This window comes from Anolis carolinensis, chromosome 6 (assembly GCF_035594765.1).
Source record: "Anolis carolinensis isolate JA03-04 chromosome 6, rAnoCar3.1.pri, whole genome shotgun sequence".
NCBI classification, from domain to species: domain Eukaryota; kingdom Metazoa; phylum Chordata; class Lepidosauria; order Squamata; family Dactyloidae; genus Anolis; species Anolis carolinensis.
In genome coordinates, this window is record NC_085846.1 from 42054366 (window position 1) to 42067779 (window position 13414).

General features: G+C 45.0%; 1 long non-coding RNA gene across 6 annotated transcripts in view; it reads left to right on the forward strand.

Annotated features, from left to right (window-relative positions):
- Nucleotides 1-13414, forward strand: part of LOC103279199 (uncharacterized) — a 58263-nt gene that overhangs the window by 23079 nt on the left and 21770 nt on the right. For 2 of the 6 annotated variants that reach the window (XR_001730471.2, XR_010007232.1), the window contains exon 3: nucleotides 12125-12231. The exons of the other annotated variants lie outside the window; for them this stretch is intronic. This is a non-coding gene — a long non-coding RNA (uncharacterized LOC103279199). The remainder of the gene's footprint in view (nucleotides 1-12124; nucleotides 12232-13414) is intronic. 6 annotated transcript variants of the gene reach the window in all.

Consider the following 13414-nt stretch of genomic DNA (forward strand, 5'->3'; position numbering starts at 1 on the left):
TAAAAGGCACTACTTCTACTTCATCGTTGTAAATGGACAAAAAAACTGATCCATTTACAGTTCAGTACCCCCACCTCCAGTAAACAACTTCCAAAACCTATCTTACTATATTTTTATTAGATCAAAAGGTAAAGATGGGTGTAAAGATGGGAAAATAGCAAGGTAAATATGGGAAATTAAAGAAGGAAAGTGATGTTAGGTAGTGGTTCTCAATCTGTGGGTCCCCAGATGTTTTGGCCTTCAACTCCCAGAAATCCTAATAGCTGGGATTTCTGGGAGTTGTAGGCCAAAACACCAAGGATCCACAGGTTGAGAACCACTGTATTAGAATCAATTTAACAATATAATAACATATAATACTCATATTATACTATCTAATATTATAATATATTGTATATACAGATAATATTGATTATAATGTAATACAATATAATAATACACTATTATAATTGTATTTTTTCTTCGTGTACTCTGTGAATGCACACTAATGGAGAAGGCTGCGCCTGCGCAGGCTCCAACGGATACTCTTCCAAGCTAAAGTTTGAAATTTGGCGGTAACCCCGCCCCTCTCCCCGGAGGGTATAAAGGGCGCCCTCCGCGCTCGCTCTCCAGTTCCTTTTTTTCCGCCGCAAAGCTCACTTCGGACTCTTCGTTCTTATGTCGACCACGCGTTTTAAGCGGTGCACTCAGTGTGCCGCTAAGATTCCAGATTCCGACGGTCACGCTAAGTGCCTTTTCTGCCTCGGCGAAAGCCACGTCGTCGGTACCTGCCGCTTTTGCCTGGCCTTTACAGCTCAGGCCCGAAGAAATAGAGCTGTGAGACTCCGCACAGCTCTCTACGAAAAAACTCTTGCTCCTGAGGCTTCTACTTCCACCTCGGCCTCGATGGCGTCCAGGCCTGCTCCGTCGGTATCACCCAAAACCTCGAAAGCTTCGAGACCAAAACCAGCCAAACCGCCCTGCACGGTGACCACCGCCACGGTTTCCACTCGGTCGGGCAAAATGGGCCCTTCATCGACTTCGAGTTCGGTGACTTCAGCCATTTCCACTCGATCCCGCCTAGCTTCGCCGCCATCTTCTTCCGCCATGAAGATTGCCTTCAAGAGGGCTCAGGAGGAATCCAGACGGGCCCAATCTGACTCGGCAGCTGTGTGCCCGATCCTTCCGACGCCGGGAAAATCGCTGAGGGTCGCGTCGAAGCAACCTCCAGCAAAGAAACGAATGATCCAGAGGTCGTCCTCCTCAGCGTCTTCGAAGAAGGACGTCCCCTCCTCTGTGGCCTCCTCTAGGAGATCCTCTCCTATCCAACCAGCACAACGCCTCCGCTCCTCTTCCTCTCCTCATGGTCAGTCCTCGGATGCGGACGCTCAACCCTCCCCCGACCGGTCGGTCAGGACAGTTATTAAAGCTCCCCAGCCAGCACCATCTCGTCTTCCGGCTCGACAAGAGCTTTTTCCCCCGGGTCAAACACCCGAGAGGGGTAGACAAATGACGCGCTTAGCCCGTGCCGCCCAGGCTTCCGCGTCCAAGGGCGTTCGTCCACAGCTGGCTCCCGCTGCTCTTGAGATGATACCTCATCAGGACTCTGCGCTTGTTTCTCCTCCCCGGTACCCTCAAGGGCCCGAGGAGGATGACCCCGATATCGAACACCCCGAGTCGATCCTCTCCACCTCCGTTGTCTCTCTCGGTCTCGACCTCTCCCCGCCTCATGACGCCTACGAGGTCGACCCACCTTCTCCGACGGATAATATCCGGGCTTTCTCCAACCAGATGGTCAGAATGGCAGACGCTCTGGGGATGGAAATTAAGCAAACCTCAAAAGCTGTTACCAACCCCGTTTTCAAGAGGGTCCAAGCTCAAGCCCCACCAGCCACCTTGCTGCCTTTTCTTCCATACCTCCTGGACGTAATCCAGGCATCTTGGAAGACTCCATCTTCGATACCTCCAACCTCTAAGAAAATAGAGGCCTGCTACCGAACCGATGATGAAGCCTTGGAATGGCTCAAGCATCAACCTGACCCAAACTCCATGGTGGTAAAGGCCTCCCAATCGTCGGGTCGACAGTCCAACTCCCCTGCCGACAGGGAAGGTAAACGATTTGATGCGGTAGGCCGCAAGCTGTACTCCGGCGCTCTCCTCCTTTGCCGCATGGGGAACTACGGGGTCTGCATGGGCGCTTATCAACAGATCCTCTGGGAAAAAGCCCAACCTTTCTTCGCCAAACTTTCTGACGAAGACCGGTCAGTCCTTTCAACCCTCCAACAGGAGGCGGACTCCCTCGCACACCACCAAATTCAAATGGCTAAACATACTGGCGATACCGCCGGAAAAATGATTGCCCACGCAGTTGCGGTCAGACGGCATGCATGGCTTCGGTCCTCAGGACTCTCTTCTTCCTCTCGACAAGTGATCGAAGACCTTCCTTTCGACACCCAGGGCCTTTTCAACTCTGGTACTGATGACAAACTGAAGTCCAATCATGACTTCAAGATCCTCGCAACAAAGTGCGGGACCGATCAACCTCAGGCTCAGCGGACCCGATGGTTCCCGCAACGGTACCATCGCTACCCTCAGCCTTTTCGTCACCAACCGTTTCGACGCTCATCGAGCTCGAGTCACCACAGTCATCAGCAACAACCTCGCCGCCAGCACCAGGTCCCGAAAGGTTGGGGCAAGGGTGCTGCAGCTATGCCACAACCCCAACGACGGGCCTGACGCCCACTCTCTCGGGGACTTTTCTACCTTCACTACTACTGCCACTGCCATGCCTTTCCTAGGCTCCGACCAGAACCTTCCTCTTTGCTCTTTCCTCGATCGCCTAGCTCCTTTCTACCGCGAATGGGAGTCTATTACCTCAGATGCCTGGGTTCTTCGCATTGTCAGAGACGGCTATGCCTTGGAATTCGAAACTTTGCCCCCCACGGGTCACATCCTCCACACCGACCCTTCACCGGAAATATGCTTCGAGGTCGACTCCCTTCTGGTGAAGGGCGCAATCCAGCCTTCTCCTTCCGAGCAGGACACTCGAGGTTTCTTCTCAAGATACTTTACGGTTCCCAAAAGGGGCGGAGGCCTATCCTCGACCTGCGAGCCTTAAACCTCTTCATTCTGCCTTCAAAATTTCGAATGGTCTCGGTGGCCTCGATTCTCCCGATGCTCCGACACGGAGACTACTTTGCCTCTATAGACTTACGCGATGCGTATTTCCACATCTCGGTACGTCGATCTCACAGACGCTTCCTTTCCTTCAAACTCCTGGGACAGTCTTACCAGTTCACAGTTCTCCCTTTCGGCCTCGTCACGGCCCCAAGGGTCTTTACGAAGGTGGTCGCCGTGGTGGCATAATGGTCTTATTTAGACGATTGGATGATTGTCGCGTCCGACCCCTCATCCCTTCAAAACCATGTCTCTCAAGCTCTTTCTCTTCTACAACGGCTGGGCCTTCAGTTGAATGTCTCAAAGTCCCAACTCCTCCCGGCCACAGAAATCCGCTTCATCGGAGCTCTCTTCAACTCCATCGCGGAAACCGCCTCCCTACCGAAGGACAGGTTCCTAGCCCTTCAACAACACCTTTCTCTCCTCCTCCGCAACCGCAGGATCCGAGCCCACTCTGTCCAGGTTCTTCTGGGTCACATGGCCTCCACGGTCATGGTTACTCCTTTCACCAGACTACGTCTCAGACCTCTCCAAAGATGGTTTATAGACTCTTTCAAACCCCATCGGCATCCGAGCTCAATGTTTCTCACGGTACCGAACCAGGTTCGCCTCTCCCTTCGTTGGTGGCAGGACCCAGCGAACGTTTGTGTGGGACTTCCCTTCCATCCCTCCCTCCTGTCAGTCACCATCACGACCGACGCCTCCAATTTTGCGTGGGGAGCCCACATGTCAAACCTCACTGTCAGGGACCTTTGGTCCATCCAAGAGAAGTCTCACCACATAAACTTTCTAGAACTGTTATCAATCTTCAAAGCCCTCCGGGCGTTTGCTCGCTTTCTTCCCCACAAGACTGTTCTGATCCAAACGGACAACGTAGTAGCGATGTACTACATCAACAAACAAGGGGGTACGGGCTTGAGAAAACTGATGGCTCTCTCGATGGACATTTGGCTATGGTGCATAGCGAGACACATAACCCTGTCGGCGGTTCACCTTCCGGGGGCTCAAAACACGCTAGCAGACTCTAAGCAGAATAACAACCTCCCCCCACAAATGGCGTCTCGATCCCGAAATCCTGAAATCCGTCTTCGACGATTGGGGCTGGCCAGCTCTGGACCTTTTTGCCTCCCCCTCGAACGCTCAACTTCCTTGCTTCGGAGCGAGACTACTTCCAAACTCGACTCCGGGCTGTCTCGGAGATGCGTTTCTCCTCGACTGGACTCTCGAGCCCGTCTACCTTTTTCCTCCCTTCCCTCTCATCTCGAGGGTAATAGAGAGACTCTATCTAACGCCAACATCGGCCATCCTGATCGCCCCTGCATGGCCACGCCAGCCGTGGTACCCAACTCTACTCCGGATGTGTGCGGATCCTCCCCGCACTCTCCCAACTCTCCCTCATCTACTATCTTCACAGAGGGGACAGGTCCTACACCTGACTGCCTGGAGGATACTTCCTTAAATTCTCTCCACCCAGACCTGCAGGCGATCCTTCGTGCCGCCCATAAGCCGGCCACGTCAAAGGCCTATGCTTACAAGCTTGCAAAATTCCAAACTTTCCTTCGGGACCGACACGTCGATCCTGCCTCTACTTCGATCCCGCTGGTCCTGGACTTCCTACTTTCTCTTGCGGATCGTCAACTCTCTCTGGCCTCGATAAAATCCTATCTCGCTGCTCTCTCCTGGCATTTCCAACGTCAGGGACAACCCTCTCTCTTTTCTAACAACCTCATTAAGACCTTTCTTCGAGGTTACAACAACCTGCACCCTCCAGTTCAACCTCCGACTCCCGGATGGAGCCTCGAACTCGTCCTTTCTCAACTAGCTTCAGCTCCCTTCGAACCTATGGCCTCCGCAGACCTCTTGGAAGACTGCCTTCCTAATCGCTATCACCTCTGCGCGCAGGCCTTCGGAACTGGCTGCTCTTCGGGTGGACGAACCCTACCTCCATTTCCACCATGACAGGGCTGTTCTTCGCCCGGACATCACCTTCCGACCTAAGGTGGTCTCTGCTTTTCACCTTAACCAGGACATAATACTCCCTGCTTTCTTTCCTAATCTTTCCTAAGCCCTCCTTTTCTACAAGGACAGGACTAAGGACATACGTAAGTCACCTAGACTGTTTGTGGCTTATGCTGCCCATAAGCTGGGCGAACCACTTTCTTCTCAAAGACTCTCGCACTGGATTGCTCAGACTATCGAACTCGCTTACCAGCTGGCTAAACGCCAACCCCCCTCTTCGATCCGCCCTAGATCAACGAGGGGCCTTTCCACCTCTACTGCCTTCCTGAGGGGCGTCCCTCTCGACTCCATCTGTCGAGCGGCTATCTGGTCCACTCCATCCACCTTTGTTTCACACTACAGGATGGACTCAAAGAACCTCAAGGACTCGGCCTTTGCCAGGTCTATCCTTTCCTCCTGCCTTGCCTAACGTTATTTGCCTTACTCAAAACCAGTTTTTTTTGGTTATCCTTTCTTACAAGTTGACCGCTGTCATTCAGCCTTTATTTACACGATATGTTCATGGGTTCATTAACGCAGTGCTTGTGTACTATACTTACCCACTGCACTGAAATGTATTTCATGAATACCTCTACCTCTGTTTCAGGGAATCGGTCTATACTTACCTCTGTAATTTCTTACAGACTATCGCTCACATACAATGTTGTGATTGTGTTCTGGGTCCTAATAACAAGGATCGGTTTTTTTGCACTATATGCTGTTGCATCGTTTTCTTTGACTATTGCACTTGTTTTTTTGCACCTTGTGCTCAATAAATGTGTTGTTTGGACACTAAACTTGTTATCGGGTTTGCTATCCCACCTACCTACACCTCAGCTTGCTAGTCTCCATTAGTGTGCATTCACAGAGTACACGAAGAAAAAGGACAGGTTGCTTACCTGTAACCGTGTTTCTTCGAGTGTATTCTGTGAATTCACACAATCCCGCCCTTCCTTCCCCACATGCAAACCTCTCCCTTTCTCGCTGCCTTTTCGGCGTAGGAACTGGAGAGCGAGCGCGGAGGGGCCCTTTATACCCTCCGGGGAGAGGGGCGGGGTTACCGCCAAATTTCAAACTTTAGCTTGGAAGAGTATCCGTTGGAGCCTGCGCAGGCGCAGCCTTCTCCATTAGTGTGAATTCACAGAGTACACTCGAAGAAACACGGTTACAGGTAAGCAACCTGTCCGTATTACATGTAATATTACCAATAATATTGCAATATAGTCGTATAGTACAATATAATAATATATAATGCTTATATTGTGCTATACTAATAATATAATATATTGGGTTGTTGTGTGTCTTTCGGGCTGTGTGGCCATGTTCCAGAAGCATTCTCTCCTGACGTTTCACCCACATCTATGGCAGGCATCCTCAGAGGACCTCACAACCTCTGAGGATGCCTGCCATAGATGTGGGCGAAACGTCAGGAGAGAATGCTTCTGGAACATGGCCACACAGCCCGAAAGACACACAACAACCCTGTGATCCTGGCCATGAAAGCCTTCGACAATATAATATATTGCATGTATATATAACTTGTAAGCTGCCCTGAGTCCCCTTTGGGGGTGAGAAGGGTGGGATATAAATGTCACTAATAATAAATAAAAGTGTCTACATTTTTGCTTTGGGATGTTATAAATGTGTCTGTGAAGATAAAAAGAAAGCCATACACTCTTGTGGCCAGGCCAATTGGAACAAAAACAATAAGCCACAGTTAATACAAACCAACTTAGTTATCAAAGTAACTCATTAGAAAATGGTCACTTACTAGTCTTCAAGCAAAACAACAAAAAGATAGCTAGGATCATACTTCTCTGCCAACCTTGCTTTTGAAAAGGAAGTTCTATTGAATTTAAAGAAATTGTTCTCTGCTAGGGAAAATATTTTATTTAGCTCATTTATGGATGAGAACAAAAAGTATTTGTTCCTAAATAGGGTCAAAGGAATTGAGATGTAAAAGTGAAATGGATATATATTCATTCCTCTGAGCAAAGGTGGGTAAGGATGATCTTCCAGATGGGCACTTTCGTTCCCATATCCCCTTGCCAATAGCTATGCTAGTAGGCCTGATGGGAGTTGCAGTTCAAAATTAATTGGAAATGTGGTTCTGGAAAAGAGTTTTACAGTTACCATAGATATCTAAAAAGACAAATCAACTAATTTTAGAGCAAATCAAGTCTGAACTCCAAGTAGAAGTGAAGGTGGCTATCGTATTTTGGACATGTCATGAGATGACTAATTGGTAAAATAGAAGGTAGTTGGAAAAGAGGGAGACACCACTATAGATGGATAGACTTAACCAAGGAAGCCACAATCATTTATTTGGAAGACCTGAGCAAGACAGTTGATGGCTGGGGCTCTTGCGGGGTCTCTCATTCAGTGTCATCAATAAGTTGAAATTAAATTGAAAACATAGCAGCAACATATAGGATTTCAATTTTGATCAAGGCGTGGGGCTACTATTGATGCATCAGACCCTTTAGCAACACTTTGGCCAGTATCCATAAGCAGGTGATAACTTTAGTTTAGAAAAGCTTACATTTGATTGACAAGAACAGACGATATATACTAGGGATGCAAATATTTAGTTATCTTGCATGAAAAAATAAACCAGATAACCAAATATTTTTTCTCTCTGCTGGACAAGTGTTTGTGCATTTTGAATGATTTCTTGCATTTAGGGATGCCTTCTTAAGAATGAAATTTTGTATCAAAAAATAGGTTTGTGTGAAAACCTGGACTTTTCACATAAAATCATGTCTGCATAGAACACAATAATATTTGAGCAAAGTAAAGTGCTTGCACTTTTTTCACAAACCCAAACTTTTTTTTTGCACTAAAATAAGGGTTTTGTGAATTTTTAAAAAAGCAAATACTGTATTTTAATCCATTGTAAGACACCATCGATTGTAAGATGTACCCTAATTTCAGCACCGCCACCACCAACAAAAATACATAATATACACCTATGATTCTAAGATGCACCCCATTTTAGAGATGTTTCTATAGGAAACAAGTGAATCTTGGAATGGAAAAAACACATTAATTCCACAATGTGAAAAAAATATAATATAATCTTTAATATGCCAAAATGCCATTTCTCACAGAGTAACAAAATTTCGATTCTCCTTTATATCTTGAGTTTTGATCAATTGTTTTTTCCAGTCCACTGCCAGTTCTACAATGGACTGTGAAAGGTGTACCATTTTTATTCCATAGCAGAAGCCTGCATACCACAGAAGTGCAAACAAAGCAAAGGTGACAGGTTTCCACTAAATACAGTGACTCACACTATGTGAATGGAGAAAAGGAGAACCACGATGAAACCAGATTATTCTGCCCTCTGTAGCAGTAAATATTGGAAATATTTCATTAAAATTTAACATGATCCTTTTAGCTTTAACTGGTTTTTTTCTTTTCTCTGTGCTTTGAGGTTCTCACTGCAGCCTCTAGTGGAAGGATTGCAGATGGTTTCCATGTCATCTCTTCTCTGGAGTAGTCTGTTTATGATCCTTGTCCTCATTCTTTGAGAAGGTCACTGCTCACAGGATGTGGTGCAGATGCAACCGCAATAACACAGAAAAATGCCCGTACCTTTACAATGAACTGGGTCTCTGCTGCCAGGCAGATGGGTTTTGGAATCCATGTTGGCATCATGGCCAAATGTTAACAATTACCCAGTGTGGCATGAAATGATTCATTTGTATTCGTGACTTTGGGTAGAGCTACACTGTGAATTATTGCAGTTCAACACCACTTTAACTGCCGTAGGTCAATGCTATGGAACAATTGGAGCTGTAGTTTGGTGAGGCATCAGCACCCTGGCAGAGAAGATTAAAGATCTTGTAAAATTATAACTCCCATGAATCTTTAGAATTAAGTACTTAAAGTGGTGCCAAACAACAATAATCCTACATTGTAGATACACCCTTTGATACTTTTTTGCATTAGTTTGCCAGTTTGGAGCTGGGAAAACATCTGATGAAAGGGAACAGACTAGGTGATTAATTTTCTTCTGGTATTAACTTGTATTAACTCTCATAACTATTTGGTGGCAGAGATGGGTTACACTTGTGCCCTTTATTTTCTTTGTTTGCTTCTGCTTTATATAACACTTGAAATTAATCTTCCATTGGCCTCACTGGAGAGGGGGGGATACAGCTCACTATGATAACTAAACTAGATCCCTTGCTGGGGATAGTCTGAATAAATTTTGCAATTTAGGGATCCAGTTCCATCATTGGCAATGATGGAGTGCTAGACCCTGTCAGTGAAAAGGCTGGAATGCTTATCTGCTGTGTATCATCCACTGCACCATTCATCACTAACTAAGATTATCTTATGGTAGTTATGTCTGTCAGTGTTTGGCCTAGAAAGAACTATTGGGAGGCCCAAAACTATGGTGGGTGCTAGATAAACACTGGGGTTTGGTTCCAGGCATTATGTCTTCCCGTGGATACCAAAATCCATGGATGCTCAAGTCCCAGGATATACAGTGGTATAGTAAAATGTTTCCCCTTATATAAAATGCAAAATCTAAGTTTGGTAAGTTTCATTCAAGAGTGGTTCATGGCTACAGAGATATAACGATTTCAAATTGAGTCAATCTTTCTGAAACACCCAGTATATATAGCAGAGAAATGTTGGGTCTTAGTATTGTAGCATAGTGCTGTACAAAATGTGACTCTTGTCTTTCAGGAAGTTGGGGAGTTGATCTTATTATGTGAACTGTCCCCGGGCAGGTATTATATGAACAAACTGTAAACATATCTGTCTCAGAGATGCTGTTTGTCACATAAGTGCAACGTGTGCGCATACCACCAGCAGGCAAGCTGTTGTTTTGAAGTTAAAGCTTATGAGGATGAGGCAAGGCAATCCGGGTGAAAGACACCATGGAATGACATACCAAGAAGAAATAAAGTCATGGAGTACATTTAGACTTCTCTGACTTCCTCTCTCTCTTCCCAAAGAGGTGAGGTTTGGGATTGTAACTACTTATGCATCCTTCATACATCACCCTGCAATTTTATGATATGCAGTGAAATATAAGTCTTCACAGAAATAAATGAAATGGGTTGACAACTGCTCATCTTTCTGCACTCATCTGGGAAGAGGGAGGTATTTTTAAAGCTATTGTTTGGGTACCCTGTACTGTTCCAATTCTAATCTGATATCATTAAAGATCAAAGCAACCTGTCTTGGGCTACAGGTCATAGTCAACCTTTGGAGGTTCCTCAGCAGCTCAGGGAGTTTCTTCTCACTTTATCTATGATCAGTGATTGAAGACTGGTGATAAGAACCTATTTAAAGCCTGGGAAAGTTTTGCAGTGAAGTGAGCTCTGGTTTGTGGCCCTGGAAGACAAGGAGAGAAAGACCTCTCATTTCTAGACTGTCAAGGTTTTGCATAGATAATGAGTTGTTCTAATCCACAGACCAATAAGGTTTAGCACAGAAGTTTTTGCAGGGCACAAGAGATCCAGTGATAGACTGGAAACCTTTTGGATGATCCATGTGAACTGGCAGAAAGGTTGCATGTCTGAAAGTTGTACGGGTGCCAGTTTATAAGATCTGTATCTAATTCCTTTCCATGTTGCCTTATGCAGTGCCCTTGGTCTTACTCACATCTGGAATACAGCCTCCAAGATATTTCCCTTCCCAGGAACAGTTCCCTGCTTCTGCTCTATATACTCACTTGTGGCATAGGTGGATGATGTTGCATTGGGCACTAATAAGGATGATCTTTTCAGTGTATTTGTGACACATTTTAATTGAGGAATCGTGATGGGATTGTAGTTAAGCAACATACAGAGGCAGAGAGGGTGGGGGGGACAGAAATACAAAGAAATTGCAAGATGTGATATACTACAGATGTCAAAGAGGTGGCACCATTTCTAGAGCAACTCCAAATTCATTAATGGTTATAATAGCTTAAGAGCCTTCTAATGTGATATTTGACTATGTGGGAGAAAGGATTGCAACAGTGGTATAATCAATCATTTTTCATTGATGTGGATTGCAGTATTGCATAACATTTCATGTTATTCCCTCACAACATATTCCTCTACCGATCAAGTCAGAAATGTGTTCTGTTGAGTTCAACTGATCTCAGGGAAACGGGTATAGGGCTGAAACCTGTATCACATAAGTGAATATAATAGAATATAGAGATTTATGCCCTTTCTGGCATGACTCCTTTTACACCCTTGATTTCTTGGATATCCTCCTTGTAATACTTCAACTGCACTTTATATATGTGGAGAGCTTCTCCTGTGTATTTCTCTTACATGTTGGTTTCCTTTGGACTCTGTTTTTTGCCCTCTGCATAGTAAACCTGAGTGGCCTCACTGAAGCTCATGAGTTTAAGGACCACTTATTGATTGATGACACCCAGCTCTCCATCCCCAAAGTTTCTTTCCACATCCAGCCCACATTTCCAGCAGCCATTTTCTGATTTGAATGTTTCATTGTTAATTTGTCCTTATCAGTTATGATCTCTTTTGTCATCATATTCAGCTATTACGACATTATGTCACTTCTCATATTAAAATATGTGAAAATAAGGCCCTTACTTTCTACCTACTTGCTAAAATGTTCAGTCCATAACTTGGTCATCTTTTGGTCTGTGTAATGCAATGTTCTCTTTTATAGTTTTTAATTGTCTCAACCTTGATATCTTCACATCAATCTAGTACATTCTCTTTGCTCCCTGATCCACTGGAAGCGCATTGAATATACCCTCAAAAGTTTGTTGTGGATTTGATGTGTTATTTAGTGCCATTAAGTTGACATCCGTTTATGGTGACCTTGTGAATGAGAGACCTCCAAATCATTTTGGATTGTCTTGTCATAGGAACTGTAATGGTAAAAGACATTCAAAAGGGATTCACTGTTAGTGCTAACAAGTGTCTGAGAGCTTCTCTGCCAACATCCCCGTCAACATTGATGCTGTTTGGTATATTTAATCTAGCTTCTCAGCAAAAGCCTATCTGAATGGGGAGACCCTGCCAATAATATTGCTACCACCAGCAGAACGTCTTGCTTCATAGGACCAGGCAATCTCACCACCACAGAAAGGTAGGGCTTAGATTACCCCTCTAATATTTTCATTCTGATATCCAGCTGTTTTGTAAGGCAGGGATGGTCTTGCATCAAGGGATGGGGGGCATTTTCAGTTCCTCCTGAGCCTCTAGGAGACACAATGGTGTATTTTAGGTCAAGTAAAAGTGACTTTGGTGCAAGTAGAAGTCACTTTATTACTTTTAAAAATACTTTTTTCTTGTGGAAACTCAATGGAATCTTGGTGCTTTGGGGCACCCTGCTTTCTAGTGCAAGTAGAGAATCTCTGTCCATTGGTATTCTACTGAAGGTGTGTATTGTAATGGAAGGTGAGTAACAGTAAGAGTTGTCTTTCAGGGAGACCTTCCATGCCATTCTTGATTGCCTCATGATAAATTTTAGTAGGTTTCTAAAGAGTTTCTGGTGGTGGTGAAGTTTACAATGGAGGTACTTATTGCCTCCACAACTGTTGTGGAGAAGCAAGAAGGACCCAATAATGGATCCAAATGTGTTGATCCACCATATTATCCTACCATCAGTTCAAATACTTTTCTTCTACCTGGAGCAGGCCTTTTGAAAAGCAAATGAATCTTAATAACTCAATACTCCTGTCTCTCCAGTATTTTGCAAAATACCAGGGATAAATCACAACTGCATATTGTTGCGGAGAAATTCAGTGTTGGCTGGTAGGTTCCATGTTATTGAGTTTGGATATGCCCCATATTTTAGTCCAAATTTTACAAAAGTGCTGAATCCCATAGCTGAGATTGGTTTGGCACATTGAATAGTTCTTTTAAACTTTGGACTAAAATCTAGAGAAAATTCTCCATCCCACTGACCATCAAAGAAAATGTTTGTTCCCTGTTCTGCTGCTGGAAGGATTGCAGCTAGGCTCCAAAGGGTGAATATTATACAATTATAACTTTTTGGTTCCACTTTCTGATGGCAACATCCTACATAATCTTTTGGTTTGCAGTTTTGGGTGACTATTTAGAATTCTCAGCCAGAGAGTTTAATGTCTCACCAAACTAGGATTCCATGGGATACAATCAAGGCAAATAAAGTAGAATTATTGTGCTATGATTGTTCGGTGTGAAAAGGTCTCTGGTTCTTCTACTCTTCTGTCGCCTGCACTGTTTAGTGAACCACTGCAGTAATGATTGGTGCCTTAGTTATCAGCCACTTACTAAAGCCACTTCTG